The sequence below is a fragment of the Lacerta agilis genome, chromosome 5 (genome assembly GCF_009819535.1).
Source record: "Lacerta agilis isolate rLacAgi1 chromosome 5, rLacAgi1.pri, whole genome shotgun sequence".
NCBI classification, from domain to species: domain Eukaryota; kingdom Metazoa; phylum Chordata; class Lepidosauria; order Squamata; family Lacertidae; genus Lacerta; species Lacerta agilis.
Window position 1 is genome coordinate 24,030,534 of NC_046316.1, and position 6,000 is coordinate 24,036,533.

Sequence of the window (6,000 nt, forward strand, 5' to 3'; positions counted from 1 at the left end):
GGGAATATTTGTTTGTTTGCATTTATACTCCCCTATCTCTCTAAGGAGATCGAGGCGGCATACAAGGTTCTTCCCCGACTCATTTAATCCCCACAGCAACCCTGTGAGGTAGGTTAGGCTGAGAGGCAGTGATTGGCCCAACATGAGTTTTATGTTAGAGATTTCAAAGTGCCTACGTGCAGCTAGCCACCTATGTCAATTAACTGTTGGCTGAAAGCCAAGATCTGCTCTCTCTCCAGACCCTTAGCAACGACCTATGATTGGTTCAGGAGTTCCTAAAGAATGAGCTCTGTGTTAGAGCTGTGGTGTGTGGTGTTTGTAGTTCGGTTAATGAAGGTTGAGAGACAGAGAGACAGAAAGGTTTTACTTTTGTTTCTTTTATTTCCAAAGTCTGTACATAGTAACTTATGGATACTAGTTGCTTCAATAAATGCTGTATATAGTTATCCAAGTGAGTTGCTGAGTTCCTGCGTCATGCTGTCCAGTCAATGCTCTACAGCCAGAAGCTTCCAGAAAACCTGCGTTCACTCTGCTGTGTCCAGGACTACGTTATTCCTGACACTAAATCTTAATATTTTATGGCCAAGCGGGGATTTGAACCTGGGTCTCCCAGGTTGTAGTCCAGCACTCTAATCACTACACCAGACTGGATCTTTCTCTAAATCCCCACCACCACCACCACGTTTCATCTGGAGGGGTTTTTGAACCTATGTTTTTCCTCACAGATTAATGTGACCAGTTTAGGATCTGTGCAGAAAGACCTCAGTGATGTGGAATTGCAGAAGTGATAAGGGCATCTATTCGCCTCCTATTAAAGAGACAGTGCCAAATTAATCATGAGCAACGTTTACTTAGGACACGAGCCACATCATTAAAATTGTTTTAATAACAATTTTATTGAAGGTTTTTAACATACTGAGCACTAAAAATCAAACACTATATATACTCATAATCCTTATGAAACACAATTATATAGGATTTTCACCACAGATCAATTCTTCAGTGCAAGATGCATTCTTCAGTACAACTTATGCAGTAGTGTTCATCCACCAACAACATTTTAATATTTATCCTAGTTCACCAAAAATAGCTAATACCAGATATGGTAAAATAACAAGTGTTTAGCTTATTTGTCGCTGGTTCCTTCAAGGTATACTTCTGTTGTTCAGTATTAGTAATACAATTAATTGACAGCCTGTAATTTTGACATAGCCCTAATGCTATGCTAGATTAAGTCTAGGAGTTTGGTTGGAAAGATTTTGAATGGTCAAAGTTGAAGCATGAACCATATGCATTATAAGAAAATAAGGGGACATAGCTGGAGTGGGCAATGGGAGTGAGAGAGCAGACAATGAGGGAGCAGAGGAATAACAATGACAACAGTTAAAAGAAATTAATGGAACGCCCGAGATAATTGCTATTTTGCAAAGATGATGGAAGCGGATGACACATTGATACCAGATGTGCTGAAATGTTTTATGGGCTGTCATTCAAAAGTTGGCTTTAATTTGTGCATTTTTTCATGACTATTCTATATGTAATGGCATAATAAGATGCAATTAGGCATAAAAATAAGAAAGAGCCAGTGGGCGGAAGCTTTTAAGTTAGATAAATACAGACTGGAAAAATAAGGCACATGGCGGTCTTAGCAGAAAGCATGGCTGAGCAATGTGTTTTGGAAGGAAGAGGGGGAGGAGCCACCATTTCAATCCCTCTTCATTGAGATCCTGTGTCAGCATGCAATGGTGTGAAATTTGGGGTGCTGTATTGCTGCATTGGAAGGGTGGGCTAAATGCTATTGAAATTGCATATGCTATTGTGGTATTCCCCTTCATGGATCACTGCCTTGTCGTGGCGAAGGGGCTTGAATTACTCAGGCAAGCTATGGACAGGTCAAGATGGACAGGTCATAGTGGAGAGTTTGGACCAAACGTGATCCACCTGGAGAAGGAACTGGCAAGCCGCTCCAGTATCCCTGCCAAGAAAACTCCATGGACAAAGACAACAGGCATATAAAAGATATGACGCTGGAAGATGAGCCTCTCAGGTCGGAAGGCGTCCAACTTGCTACTGGGGAAGAGCGGAGGACAAGTACAAGTAGATCCAGAGCTGATGAAGCGGCTGGGCCAAAGCCGAAAGGACGCTCAGTTGCGGATATGCCTGAAAGCGAAAGGAAAGTCCAATGCTGTAAAGAAAAGTATTGCATAGGAACCTGGAATGTAAGAACCATGAACCTTGGTAAGCTGGATGTGGTAAAAAATGAGATGGCAAGAATAAACATTGACATCCTAGGCATCAGTGAACTAAAATGGACAGGATTGGGCGAATTCAGTTCGGATGACTATCATATCTACTACTGTGGGCAGGAATCCCGTAAAAGAAATGGAGTGGCCCTCATAGTCAACAAAAGAGTGGCGAAAGCTGTACTGGGATGCAACTTCAAAAATGATAGAATGATCTCGATACGAATCCAAGGCAGTCCTTTTAACATCACAGTAATCCAAGTTTATGCACCAACTACCAGTGCTGAAGAAACCGAAATTGATCAATTCTATGAAGACTTACAACACCTTATAGAAATGACACCAAAGAAGGATGTTCTTCTCATTATAGGGGATTGGAATGCTAAAGTAGGAAGTCAAGAGATAAAAGGAACAACTGGCAAGTTTGGCCTTGGAGATCAAAATGAAGCAGGGCAAAAGCTAATAGAGTTCTGTCAAGAGAACAAGCTGGTCATCACAAACACTCTTTTCCAACAACACAAGAGACGACTCTACACATGGACATCACCAGATGGGCAACATCGAAATCAGATTGATTATATTCTCTGCAGCCAAAGATGGAGAAGCTCTATACACTCAGCAAAAACAAGACCTGGAGCTGACTGTGGCTCAGATCATCAGCTTCTTATAGCAAAATTCCAGCTTAAACTGAAGAAAGTAGGAAAAACCACTGGGCCAGTAAGATTCAATCTAAATCAAATTCCTTATGAATACACAGTTGAAGTGAAGAACAGGTTCAAGGATTTAGATTTGGTGGATAGAGTACCTGAAGAACTGTGGATGGAGGCTCGTAACATTATACAGGAGACAGCAACGAAAACTATCCCAATGAAAAAGAAATGCAAGAAAGCAAAGTGGCTGACCAATGAGGCCTTACAAATAGCGGGGGAGAGAAGACAAGCAAAATGCGAAGGAGATCGTGAAAGATACAGGAAATTGAATGCAGATTTCCAAAGAATAGCAAGGAGAGACAAGAGGGCCTTTCTAAACGAGCAATGCAAAGAAATAGAGGAAAATAACAGAATGGGAAAAACCAGAGATTTATTCAAGAAAATTGGAGATATGAAAGGAACATTTCGTACAAAGATTACCACAATTAAGGACAAAAGTGGAAAGGACCTAACAGAAGCAGAAGACATCAAGAAGAGGTGGCAAGAATACACAGAGGAATTATACCAGAAAGATATGGAGGTCTCATACACCCCAGGAAATGTGGTTGCTGACCTTGAGCCAGACATCCTGGAGAGTGAAGTCAAATGGGCCTTAGAAAGCCTTGCTAACAACAAGGCCAGTGGAAGTGATGATATTCCAGCTGAACTATTTAAAATTTTAAAAGAGGATGCTGTTAAGGTGCTGCACTCAATATGCCAGCAAGTTTGGAAAACTCAGCAGTGGCCAGAGGATTGGAGAAGATCAGTCTACATCCCAATCCCAAAGAAGGGCAGTGCCAAAGAATGCTCCAACTACCGCACAATTGCACTCATTTCACACGCTAGCAAGGTTATGCTTAAAATTCTACAAGGCAGGCTTAAGCAGTATGTGGACCGAGAACTCCCAGAAGTGCAAGCTGGATTTCGAAGAGGCAGAGGAACCAGAGACCAAATTGCAAACATGCGCTGGATTATGGAGAAAGCCAGAGAGTTCCAGAAAAACATCTACTTCTGCTTCATTGATTATGCAAAAGCATTTGACTGTGTCGACCACAGCAAACTATGGCAAGTTCTTAAAGAAATGGGAGTGCCGGATCACCTCATTTGCCTCCTGAGAAATCTCTATGTGGGACAAGAAGCTACAGTTAGAACTGGATATGGAACAACTGATTGGTTCAAAATTGGGAAAGGAGTACGACAAGGCTGTATATTGTCTCCCTGCTTATTTAACTTATATGCAGAATACATCATGCGAAAGGCTGGACTGGATGAATCCCCAACTGGAATTAAGATTGCCGGAAAAAATATCAACAACCTCAGATATGCTGATGATACTACCTTGATGGCAGAAAGTGAGGAAGAATTGAAGAACCTTTTAATGAGGGTGAAAGAAGAGAGCGCAAAATATGGTCTGAAGCTCAACATCAAAAAAACTCAGATCATGGCCACTGGTCCCATCACCTCCTGGCAAATAGAAGGGGAAGAAATGGAGGCAGTGAGAGATTTCACTTTCTTGGGTTCCATGATCACTGCAGATGGTGACAGCAGTCACGAAATCAGAAGACGCCTGCTTCTTGGGAGAAAAGCAATGACAAACCTAGACAGCATCTTAAAAAGCAAAGACATCACCTTGCCGACAAAAGTCCGTATAGTTAAAGCTATGGTTTTCCCAGTAGTAATGTACGGAAGTGAGAGCTGGACCATAAAGAAGGCTGATCGCCGTAGAATTGATGCTTTTGAATTATGGTGCTGGAGGAGACTCTTGAGAGTCCCGTGGACTGCAAGAAGATCAAACCTATCCATTCTCAAAGAAATCAGCCCTGAGTACTCACTAGAAGGACAGATCCTGAAGTTGAGGCTCCAGTACTTTGGCCACCTCATGAGAAGAGAAGAATCCCTAGAAAAGACCCTGATGTTGGGAAAGATGGAGGGCACAAGGAGAAGGGGACGACAGAGGATGAGATGGTTGGACAGTGTTCTTGAAGCTACTAACATGAGTTTGGCCAAACTGCGAGAGGCAGTGAAGGATAGGCGTGCCTGGCGTACTCTAGTCCATGGGGTCACGAAGAGTCGGACACGACTGAACGACTGAACAACAACATTGTGGTATTCTGTGGGTTAAACCACAGAGCCTAGGGCTTGCTGATCGGAAGGTCGGCGGATCGAATCCCTGCAACGGGGTGTGCTCCCGTTGCTTGGTCCCTGCTTCTCCCAGCCTAGCAGTTCGAAAGCACATCAAAGTGCAAGTAGATAAATAGGTACCACTCCGGCGGGAAGGTACGGTAAACAGCATTTCCGTGCGCTGCTCTGGTTCGCCAGAAAGCGGCTTAGTCATGCTGGCCACATGACCTGGAAGTTGTACGCTGGCTCCCTTGGCCAGTAAAGCAATATGTGCACCGCAACCCCAGAGTCATCCGCGACTCGACCTTACAGTCAGGGGTCCTTTACCTTTACCTTATTCTTCACTCAACTCTAGTTTGTTTCAAATGACAATTCTTACATGGCTATATATGGCTTCCTGTTCAATGGTGGGGCTGGAAGGAGGACAAATTTGTTTTGGTTATGATCATAACACGAAACTACCTATTTCACACTTTCCCAAACAATATGCAAACTGTAATGCAGCTTTCTTTCAAAATATCCCCTTTCCTGAATTTTGCGATGCAGTTCACTAACAAAAATCAGTGTACAAAATGCACTTGTTAAGTGTACGTAAAAATGCATATATTCATTAAAACAATGCATAAACATGTGTGACATTGGGGGAGACCACTTGCAGAAATGTGTACTGTGGGGTTAGCCTGCAGATGGGACGGCCGGTAATCCTGGAGCCCCGCTCCCACCGCACCGTGAAAAAGGGTCCGCTGGCTGGAATCTGAAGGTTAAGCTTGTGAGTTCGTGGTGATGGTGCCTCGGAAGTTTCTGGTAGCGTCTGTGAGTTCCAAGAAGTTTCGGAAAAGAAAAAGAACTGAACTAAAGGTTGGCCAAAAACTAGACGGCCAAATAAAAGGTTTTCAAGTAAAAACGAAAATGAAATAAATACAACGGAGACTGCAGTCTGGTGAAGT